Source organism: Urocitellus parryii, chromosome 7 (assembly GCF_045843805.1).
Source record: "Urocitellus parryii isolate mUroPar1 chromosome 7, mUroPar1.hap1, whole genome shotgun sequence".
In the NCBI taxonomy this organism is placed as follows: Eukaryota; Metazoa; Chordata; class Mammalia; order Rodentia; family Sciuridae; genus Urocitellus; species Urocitellus parryii.
In genome coordinates this window covers 90,969,169-90,980,896 of record NC_135537.1, presented here as the reverse complement: position 1 = coordinate 90,980,896, position 11,728 = coordinate 90,969,169, and the positions used below count along the sequence as shown (strand labels likewise).

General features: G+C 53.7%; 1 pseudogene; it reads right to left on the bottom strand.

Moving 5' to 3' along the window:
* Nucleotides 1–256: 256 nt before the first annotated feature.
* Nucleotides 257–11,493, bottom strand: LOC144255840 (phosphatidylinositol 4,5-bisphosphate 3-kinase catalytic subunit delta isoform-like; annotated as a pseudogene).
* Nucleotides 11,494–11,728: the final 235 nt, after the last annotated feature.

Genomic DNA, 11,728 nt, shown 5'->3' with positions numbered 1-11,728 from the left:
TTTCCTATCTCTTGTTTTATACAAAGTATATTTTCACAAATTTGTGTCTTTGTACATCTACTTTGGATAATAATGTCCATCACATTCCCCCATCATCTTGAAACATTTCCTGTCTGTCTAATAACTAGTGTAAACAAAAGGCAATTGTGTTGTTCTTTACCATGAGGTGTAGTTCAGGTGTAGGCCCCATCTAGGACAACCCAGGGTAGCTGTCCTCAGACAGGTTTGTCAGCCTGTGGCAGCTCAGAGGTGGCCACTATTGCCGGTTGTCTTTGGTCAGGTTGTGTGCCAGGCAGTTTACTTTGGTCTTCCAGCTCTCCCTCAGGGCTTCATTGAACTTCACCCTGAAGTGCTTCAGCCCCTCCTCCTCCGTCTTCCCCAGCGCCAGAGTGTCCTGGGACAGAATCATCACAACTGCATCAACATTCAGGGTTCCTGACCCTGCTTCATCGCAATCCCTTCTGCCTCCCTGTACTCCTGCCCCCTCCGGTTGTTGAAATTCCTTCCTAAAAGAACTGCAAGCAGATGGTCAGGCGGCCTCATCTTAGCTGAGAGAAGGGCAGGAGAAGCTTTAGGGAATACACCCCCTCCCACTCTGCCTCTCACTAACTGAAAAGACAGGAATGGAAAGTGTCTTGCAAACCTACAAGAGACTTTATCTCATTCATGAAAGACACTGAGGACACATGGGATTAGCAAACAAGATCACAGTTCACCTTCAACTGGGCAGGACTAGGCCCAGGGAGTGCAACATTCTGGCCACTTCGCATCATACTGCAATGCTGGGCCTGGGATGGCATGAGGGCCCCCATCTGTGAGGTGAATCTCCTAGGTCCCCGAGCTGTTGGGCAAGATGCACTCTGACCAGGATGACCTCTGCCAAGCTCATTTTTTATACTATACATATGGCAGGCAGGCTCCTCCACAGCTGCAGAGGTTCAGGCAGGCTTTGGCAAGTTTGTGGTGGACCCTGGCCTCTAGTCTGGTGTGGCCCTGTGCTGGCATACCTTCAAATACTGGATGTCTTTGGAGGAGCTGAGCTCAGGCAGGCCTGCTGCCTGCATTAGAGCAAAGAGTTGGAGGAAGAGGAGCCCATGGCGCCGCAGAATGCTGTAGGCCTGTTCACAGTAGCCTCGAAATCTGCAGAGGTGGAGGAAATAGATAAATCCCTGGGTCCTCCCTGCCACCCCCAGCCCCAAACAAGCAGGGGTTCTGCATCCAGCCAGCACCTGCCCCTGAGTGTCTGCCCGTGGTCATATTATGGGTGTACCCAGATCCTCTAACCAATGCCCCTGCCTGGGCCTGCCTCCTACAACTCCCATGGACCTCCTGTTTGCACTGCCCAACAGGGTACTCTTGGATTGGGGTGCACCTGCAGAGAAGGCAGCACCCCCAGGGTGGTGGCAGGAGTTAGCCTGAGGGCTATGTCCCCATCCCTGCCCCTGGCTTGACACTGTCCCCTCACTGGGGCCCTGGGCACCCTCACCTTTCAAACTTCTCATTATTACTAGTCTTTCCCTGCTGAATCACATGGACAAAGTCATGGGTGAGGATGAATGGGACTCGCTCACGGTTGATTCCAAACTTGGTCTTGAAATTCCCCAGAAAGTGGCCAAAGTCAATATGAAATAGCTGAGTGGAATGAAGGGCAGCTACTGAACAGGCTTCACAAAGAGAGGTTCTGTTTAGAGGAAGTCAGCAGGACTTGGGGCACTCTTCTGGGAGCTGTGGGCAGGGCAGAGAGGACCCTGGGCCAGGCATGTAGGACAAGCTCACTGGGCAGCTGAACACAGTGCCCCTTACCTGCCCATTCTCACGGATCATGATGTTGTCACTGTGCCGGTCACCGATGCCCAGCACATATGTGGCCACACAGTAGCCGGCACAAGAGAGGGTGAACTCCTCAATGGCTCGATCCAGGGCTTCTCTGGGTGGGGTAGATTGAAAACCAGGCTCCTTATATTTTCCCTCCTCTTGAATCTGGCCTTGTGTTAATCAACAAGGAGGGCATTATTCTGGAGCATAGGTCACCATGCCCAGCTTGAAATTGCCCCCTTCTTCCACACAATACCATTCAGAGAAGCCAAGGTCTATGTGTTAGATGAAGAGAGGCTGCATAAAGAGGCACAACTGACAGCCAAGTCCCTAGGTGTGTGACTGGGCCCTTGGTAGATGCTCTGGGCTCAGGCAATATCACAGATGCTAGCCATAGCACCAGCTATTTCAAACCACAGCAAAACCCACTCAAGCTACATATTTGTGACTAAACACAGTGGTGGTTTTAACGCCCAAAGAGTTGAGTAGCATAACACAGCCATGAAAAATGGACACCCAAGAACAGTGACCTTCTCTGTCCTACTCCAAATCAGATGTGGACGCCAGTGCTCAGCTGAGCCAAGCAGCCATGGAAACTGTCACAGGCCTTCCCTCACCTTTCACACTATGGAGCCTCTCCCAGGAATAAGAAAGCCTACCCAGGGTTCTTGGACTTGAGCCAGTTGAGCAGGGCATCCTTGTTGAAGGCAGCCATGGCAGCCAGGTTGCTCTGGTTCAGCTGGATGTTGGCAATGGTGTCCGAGTGCTGCACTGCCTCAATGAGGCCCATGCAGTCACCAGTGGGAAGGCAGCCATAGGGGGTCATCCTAGCACATGAGAAGAGGTACAGGCAGACACTATGGTTAAGGACATTCTCTGGGGCTACTGGAACCCCCTGGAAATTGAGGCACCCAACAAAACCACAGGGAATACTGCTAAAATTCCTAAGGATGCCAGATGGGGTGTGGGGCTCTGGGGAAGGTGCCTTAGAGACACAGAACTGGCACCCAAGTTGCAGAGCACACCTTGGCTGGGCTCATGTTTGCTCTGAAGAGAATGAGTCAGCGGGCTTGGAAGAAGGTGGCACTGCTCCCCAAGGGGTAGGAAGCCAGGAAATAGGAGCTGAGCACCAGGAATGGCCTTACCCAGACCCCTCCAGCTCCCCTAACCCTCTTGTAAGAACAGCCGCTCTCACATCCAACAGGGAGGTGTCAGTTTAGACCAGGAACTCCTCCAGGAGCAGGCTCTGAGGCCTGTTACAGACCCAAACAAACAGGTGATGGATAGAGGCCCCACCTTAGGTCCAGGCCCTCCTGCTTCCACAGGGCGTCCATGAGCTGGATCATCTGCAGAGTCAGCATGTCCTGGTGGAGGTCTGGAAGGGCAGGAGTTTCTAGTGGGTTATATACCCATGCAAGGCTCAGAGTATCTGAGCTCTGTCTTCTCAGGGAACCCCCTGGGGCCCTACCACAGAACAGTATGGGCCTAGGTGAGAAGGCCAAGGCCTCAGCATGTCCCCTGCCCAGCCTGGCTCACCATCCCTGTTCTTAAAGATGATGCCAACGCGGTCACCACTGCCTGCCTCCTCACTGCTGTACATGATCCACAGGGGTTTCATCTTGGAGTCCATGAAGGTGCACTTTTCCACACTGCAGGCAGAGGGCCGTGTTGGCCTGGGCAGTTGGGGGCTTAGGGCGGGGGAGGGGGCTTAGGGCCTGGCTCCAGGTGGGGCTAGGCCTGGGGCTCACCAGACTTCTGCCAGCATCGTGCTGGGGTCCAATGGGGACTGCAAGTGTGAAAGGGCTTCTAGATAAGTATCCTGGCGCATGTAGAAGTGCATCAGCTCCTTAGTTTGGGGCTTGGTGGTCTTCTGGGAGCTCACCTTCACAAAGTCGCTCAGGGCCTTCAGCTTGCTCAGTGCTTCTGCCTGGTGGGCAGAATGGAGTAGCAGCAGTGCACATGAGCCTGAGCCAGAACCAGGAGTATGACTGTGAAGGGGCCTGGAAGGGGACCCCGCCTCAGGCACAGGCACTCTGAGCCTCACCTGCTTCATCAGCACCTTCAGGTGGTGGGTGCTGCCCCTGAAGTAGGCCTCCATGATGAGGCCAAAACGCAAGGCCACGGACGGCACATGCATCTCAGAGCTGGAGGGAGAAGATGGGGCTGGGAATGGCCAGGAGTGGCACATAGACCCTCCCCAGCCCAGTAAACATGAGGTCAGCAGGCCAGGAGACCCTCATCCCCCATGGCTTTTCTAGGTTCCCAAGGAATCAGCAGGGGTGCATCCAGCTACCGAAGATGCCAGAATAGGAAGTGGCCAATCTTTCGGTTGGCCAGAGCCCGGTCCAACAAGAATTGGGTCAGTTCGCAGTCCAGGTAGGACTTGTACTTGAGGACCTGCACCAGCTGCAGCAAGCACTGGAGAAGCTCGTCGTCTCTATAGGGGAGGAAGGCTGGTTGAGTCTGGGGTTCTGAAACTCAGGACAGAGGTCTCCAGCTGGCAGGTGACTGGAAAGAGGGTGAGGCCAGCCTAGGCTCATCTCCACCCAGCACCCACTTCCAGGTTGCCAGGGCAAGATGTCTTAGTGAGGAGCTGGCAGCCTGTGGGCCTCAGTGCCCAGCTGGGACTCACGTCAGTTTCTGCAAAGACCTGATGGCAAAGGAGCCCACGTGGCAGTCAGGGAAGCTGAAGTCCAGCAGCTCCAGGGCATTCAGGACAGGAAGCTCGGGCCAGGAGCACAGCAGGTAGAGCATCTGGAGGATGCTTTGCAGTCAGGTGGTGGGGGGCCCACTGCTATCTCTCTACTCCAGCTGTGCCCCTGGTGCCCCTCTCCACCCACCTGGGCCACATCCTCGTGCTTGTTCCACTTGGTCACGAGCAGCAGGTGGGCCAGAGCCTCTGGGAAGTGCTCCTGCACTTCATGCCGCATCTTCCACACCAGGTCCTTCTCATGCTCATACAGCTCTCCCGACCCCCGCTGCTCCAGGATTCCCTGCAGCTGCAGCTTCTAAGGGGCGCAGGCAGACTGAGGCCTCCAGCCCAGCACCTGGCTCCATGCCCCACCAGCACCCCAGCTCACCTCCTCCTTGGTGGTAGGCCCATGCTCCCCATGACGTCCCAGCTCTAGAATCTGCAACAAGTGTACCTGCTGTGAGCTCCCCAGGCCTGGGCCAGCACTGGCAGGGCTCTAGGCAGGGCGTCTGCACCTCAGCACTACTGCCAACCACTCTTGCTGGTGGGAGCACTCCTGCATACTGCAGGGCATTCAGTAGCATCTCCAGGCTCAGCCTGCCTCAGGCCAGTAGTACCTCTCCCATTGGCTGTGACAGCAAAATGTCATCAGACATCACCAACATCCCCTGGTGGGCCACATAGCTACTGGAACGCCTCAAATCAGCATGATGACCCAGCCCCCAGCAATGGGCAAAGCCTGGGGTGGCCAGGGACCCCATCTGAGAAGCTCCAGGAAAGCTCCTGGTTAGCTCTCAGCTTCCAAGAAGGACCTCACTTACCTTCTCCAGGGCAGGGTAGTACACAGGGCGAGGGGCCACCTTGGGCAGGTAGATGACCAGGGTGACAGCACTCTCTGTGTTGGGATTGCTATGCATGGTACCCATGGGGTTCAGCAGGTCTCCTTTCTCATCTGAAGGCAGGGAGAGATATAGTTGTAGGGGAACCAGTTCTGGATCCCTCACCCTCCAAAAGCCTCTCCCTGATGGGCCTGGGTCCACCTGGGACAGAGGGCCACATGTAGAGGCAGAGCTCTCCAGTCTTGAGCTGGTCCTTGTAGTCAAACAACATGAGGTTGGCCCAGGCGATTGGGAAGTCCTGGAGAAGGATACTACAGATCAGAGTGAGCCTCTTCTTGTTCATATGCAGAATGGAACCAGTCTCCAGGCCAACCAGGAGAGAAGATCCAGACTGCATGGAAGGTCTCCAAGTTAGACCCAGGAGGATGGGAAGGACCCACTATCTCTTTCCTATCAGAGTTTCAGTAATTAAGCCAGAAAGATCCCTTCCTGGCTGCCTGCATCTTCACACCCAGCATCCAGAGACACTTGAGTAAGCCCACCAGTCCCATAGGTGGCCCAGGTCAAGGGGCAAGTCACATCCTGGGTCTAGTGACTTGGGGCCCAGCCACACTCTTCCCAGGCAGCCACTCACTCATCATTTCTGTCCCCCTGAGAACAGTGTCCTTCCACCAAGGGAGCTGCCTCCAGGACCCCTGTGGTGAGCCGTTTCTGTGAACTGTGGCCGCCATTACAAGATGGCGCTGGTTTCCCCTGTAGTCTGTGACAAACAACTCCTTATCAGAATGAGTTGGCATGCTGTGACTTGGCACCCTATGAGAAAAGTCCACGTGGTAGTTGTGCATTGGGGCTTTATCTGCTTTATTAAAGCTGGGGCACACGGGAGTAGTAGTAGTGGCAGTAGGAGTAGCAGTAGAAGTAGTAGTAGGAGTAGCAGTAGAAGCTAAAAGACATGTCAAAACAAAGGCCTGAATAAACTGTTGAAAGAAGAAAAAGTATCAAGGACCTGAATAAACTGCTGAAAGAAGATTCCTGAGTTGCGTCTTCCTTGCGGGCAAGGGGTCGAAACAGACCCCTAAGGACCACAGGTCTGGGCTAGATATTTCAAGTCAGGCAACTCATGAGCTGTTACTCAGGCAGCACAGGAAGCCAGACTAAGGAGCCAGACTAGGGCAGGCAGAGAGATTGGGGTCCCCAGGCTCTCCCAGGAACCTGTTCTCAGGGTGCCTGCCTGTGGGAGCAGGATGGCAAGAGGCCCCAGTAAGGGGTTTCACTGGGTGTCTGAGGCCTGGGCCTCTCCCAGTCAGCCCAACACACCTCCTTCTTGGTTTTTTTCTTGCTAGAGTGCACCTTCTTGGCCTTCTCCGTCACCGCATAGAGTGCAAAGCAGAGCCGGGCCATGCGCGGCAGGTCACAGATGTGGATGTCAAACTCCAGATGCTGCTTCACATGGGCTCTGAGCACATGCTCACCTCCAAGCTGGACATCGTCTTGCACAGCATCTCATTGCCATGGAAGAGCCCGGCCTGCACCACCAGCTGGGGAAGGGGTACAGGGCATGGATGAGGGAGTGAAGGCCCCCATTTACACAGGGGTCCAAATCTACTTCTTGCATTGAGAGTGGTCAAGCAGAGTGTAGGCTGGCAGCTCAGTGGTACAGGTGTCTTGCGGCATTGGTACCCCAGGCTGCGCTGGGGCAAGCCAGTCTCAGTACACTTGACTCTGTGGGTCAACTCAGAACCTCAGTTTCCTCATCAGGGTTCAGAAGTTCCAGGGTCACTTCTGCTTCTAACAGCTCTGGCTACCTTCATGCCTAGCATCTTCTGAGCCCCATGTGGCTCCAGTCTCCAGTGTACCTATTCCAGTTCCAACCTGCCAGCCCATCCCCAGAGCAGCTCCCACCCAATCCTCCATGACTCCTGCAGACACAACCCCCTTCCCAGATTGTAAAGTAATGCCAAAAAAAGAGACCCAGACAAGACATGCTACGCTCTGTGGACCCAGACAGGCATCACCTCCCAGAAGTGGGACAATAAATCCACCTCTGCAGGTGGTTCTAAGTGCAGAGGAGCCATGAAAGTGCTTTTTGAAGAGACAACAGGGCACTGTTCCCCAAGCCCATCGGGGCTCAGCTTCCAGGGGGAACCATGTGCAGTGTCCCCCAGACTCTGGGCACCCCTGGGTTGGTAACCCCTGGAAGCACCTCAGCCCAGCTGCAGCCAGCTTCTATGGTGCCTTACCCATCTCTTACTGGGCCTCCTACTTCAATGGGCTGTGTCTGATTCCACAAGCTCCACCAAAGTCAAATACCCACAAGTTGCTTGGCCCGGGTTTCCATTAATTGGCCTCCCTGGCCTGCTGGCCTGCTCCCCTCCCCTCTTATTGTTTGGATGTGGTTCACAGCCAATCCAGGCAGAGATAATGAGTAATGTGCCCAGATGACTTTTGTGTGACACCCTCCCACTCTTCTTTCACTGCTGCCCCTCCAGGCTACAGCACACCCTGTTTGTGAAAAAAAAAAAAAACACAAAAAAAAACACCTGTCCACTCACCTGGTACCCGAGCCCCTACCTTCATCTGCTCATCAGCATTGATTCTGCTGCCCTGGATGAGCTCAATGCAGAAAGGCTGCCCCAGTGACCACAGGGACACAGAGGAAGGCTAGAGAGGAGAGGAGAGGGGCTTAAATCCCAGCTCATTCCCCTGGCTACTGAAAGGCTGGGGAGAGGGGGAGAGGGTCCCAAATTTATGGCAAGGTTCAGAAACCTGTCACCAACACCATCCTTTACCAATCTGCCACACAGGGGCCCAGGGGCTCCAGCCCCCCTGAGATCTGCAGAGAAGTAGGCAATCTGGGATCGCAGTAGCTCAGACAGGACCCTACCCTGGGTGTCAGCTCAAGGCCCTGACTCTCCAAAAGGACTGCACCATCCAAAGTCCCCTGGATCAACACCTAGCCCTGGTGCTGCCCAAGAGTCTCTAGGATTGGCCAAAAGGAGGTAGGAAGAGAAAGAGGGTAAGAAAGGGGAGGACACCATCTCACCTTCTTCATTGGAATGGGGGGCGGTTTGGTGTGTGGTTTCTGGACCTGAGGGGTCTGTTTGCTCTGCTCATCCCTCATGGCAAGGATGGAAGAGGAGTGCACCATGGTCAGGTGGGGGGTCTGTCCACTGTGCAGGCAGCTGCATATGTACTGAGATGAGAGTGTAAGATTGAATTGTCAATGGGTGGTATATCCATTCCCTGGAACCAAGAGAGACCCACAGTCTGGCTCTCTCACTCCTATGCTGGCCCCTTCTAGAGTGGTAGGGATCCCAGAGTGCAGAGGGCTCTTTGCAGGCCTCACCTTGAACTGACAGAGCAGGTAGCTGCCATAGAGGTACTCATGCCGCCCATTCACCTGCACCACATAGTCCTCAGGCCGCTCCATTGTGAGGTTCTGGTACATCTTGGCCTTCTTCTGGAGGGCACAGGCCATCAGCGCTAGGGGCACATCCTTGGTGGACACCTGGATGGTGAAGCTCTCCTGTGGGGAGGAGGGAGGGTTGGCATGCTGCTCTCAGGCCCATAGGCTTTTGGGGAAAAGGGGCAAGGCCACATGCCTGCCTTTATTGGATATCCCCAAGTGTGAGCCCTACAAGGGCAGGGCCTGGGTCATTCACTGGTGAAAGTAACAGCAGACACCCAGGAAATACTTGTCCAGTGAATAAGGGACCAATTCAGCCTTGGTGAGCTTACCTGGTGGGATGCCTGCATACCTGGAAAATGCTGTGTGATGCCAGTGAGTGAAGGGAAATTTGGGGGCCTGGGACACTGGAGTGTCTTATCAGTGGAAGGTCCCCATGGGCACAGCAGCCCATGTGCCACAGCTGGGGCAGCCTCCCTAGGACATGGGCTATGGGCTCACCCTGCTGCCCTCAAATTTGACATTGACCAGCAGGTCTGGGTTGGAGATTTGACAGGTGTTGCTGTCCCCCCAGCTCCTGGTGGGGGCTCCAGCTGAAGGGGAAAACTGTATTGCAGCCAGGCCTCTCAGCCCAGCTGCTGCCGGCGGGCTGCCGCCTCCTCGCTGAACTGGCGCATCTTAGTGCGGAAGTCATTCACTTCTGGGTCTTGGAGGCAGTCGAACTCGTGGAGGCCTGTAGGACAGGAGCAGGCTCAGTGCAGGTGCATGTGGCACCAGCGACCCAGGTGTTCCCTACCTTGCCAAGGTGGGGGCTGATCTGTGAGCCCTACCTTTGCCGATGAGGAGGCTGATCTGTGAGTTGATGAGCTTCTCCATGCGGTCACCAGGCGCAGCATGGGCAGGAAGGGCCGGACATCACACAGCCGCTGCTGCTCATCCTCTAGCTCCTGCTGCTCTGCGGTCTGGTTGACACAGGTGAACACGTAGGCCTTGGGGTCACTGAGCATGTGGAAGAGGGGCTCATTCTGGGCTTCGTGCCACAGCATCTGGGAGGAATGGTTATGGTCAGCCTTGCTGGCCATGACAGCTGCTGGAAGGCAGGCAGAGGCCTCTACTCTGGGCATCCAACTCTGTATGAGCCACATAGAAGGCAAAGGGAGACCCCAACATCACTTCCTAGGAACCCTTTGGCCCTTAGGACCAACCAGCTAGTCAGCAAGTTTCCTGTCCCTGTGCTCTGTGAAGGACTTGATGTGTGGAGATTGGGGACTGAGCAGCCACGCCTGCCTTAGACACATTATCTAGGGCTGCTTTCACCCCACCAAGGCAATGGTGGCCTTGAGCCATGGCAGAGCTGAACCACTGTGACACATAACACGTAGCCCACAAAGCTTCATATCAATAAAAATATGAAGAAACCAAAACCACAATGAAGTGAGAGATGGGACCCCAGGGACAAGTCTGCTACTGTAGTGTTTCAACTTTAGGCACACTGTTTGAAGTTCTGTAAGCACATCAAGTGAACCATATAATGATGTTTACAGGAACTAGAATATGAACAAGATGTTACTGTGGTGACTCAGAAAAACAAGTCATGAAAGTTCATAATCAGAATTTAGTTAGAATGTGGTTAGAAAACAGGAAATGGCTAAGGTCGTGCCTGTGGCTGTCTTCTATGGCAGGATCACAGGCATGTCTCTTCCTTCTCATTCTTATTTTCCAAAATTTTATGGGCCAATATTATTATTGAACTCAGGGACACTGAACTACAGAGCCATACCCTCAGCCCTTTTTTATATTTTCTTTAGTGACAGGTTCTCACTTAATTGCTTCGAATCTCACTACGTTGTTGAGGCTGGCTTTGAACTTACAATCCTCCTGACTCAGCCACTGGAACATTTGGGGACACACCCAGCTACTTTTGAAGTAGAAAAATATAAGGAAGGATGGAAGGAAGGCAGAGAGAAAATTTCCAGGACATTAAAAAAAATCCCTCAAGTGTGGTCCATTGCTTCTATCATTTTTTTCTTGTTCTCAATAATAGCTTTTAAAATTGTGAATAAATTCTTGCCCTCGGGCAGTCCAAGGCATGACCCATTAAACCCGAGTTTGTAAGTGGCAAAACCCCATTGAAAGTCACAGGACAGCTTCTACCAAAGCAGATGTTCATTGCTTTGACTCAGTAATTCATCCTGAAATTTATTCAATGAACCTGAGGACCCTTTCCAAGGATGATGGGCACTATGTTGGCAACAGTTTTAAAGACAAATTCCTGCAAGGCCCTTATGTGTCTGGGAGCAGATTGTGGTCACTAAAGTGATAGACAGCATAATCTGAGTCAAACTTTCAAAGTTCCATTCCAGCACTGGAGGCTTAAGGGCAACTGAGGCTAGTAGCCTGCCCTCTGGTAACTAGGGAGGGGAACACATTGCCATGGGGTAAGCTGAATTCGGATAGTAAGTGGAGGTTAACCACCCATTTTATACAAGTTCTTGATATTGTATATTTTTCAAAATTTATATCTGAGGTTCTCAAGTGTGAGGAACAATGTCTCTGTCTTTCTGAGCTCCCAGGGCTGACAGGAGACCAGGAAGTACCTGCTTGATGGTGCTGAGGTTGGCATTGCAGGACACAGGGAAGCTCAGGTAGATCCCTGTGGGTAGAAGGAAGTCAACCACCACACTCTGATTCTTCTCCACCTCGGTCCAGAATTCCACGGGACAGTCAATCCCCAGGGGCATTCTGCTTTGTTATTTCTCTGTGGCCACGTGACATGTAAAGGAAGCAAAGGCAGAGAGTTTTTGAGAGTAGTGTATGGGGGCCTCGGGCAATGTGAGGCTCAGGGCTGAGGGCTCCCAGGTGGGCACATGGTGTTCTCCTCCCACAGGGCCCCCACTGCCCAGGTAGCTGCTGCTCCTACTGCCCCAGAAAACTGTCTGCACTCGGCTGCCTCTCACCATGGTGGACACATCTGCC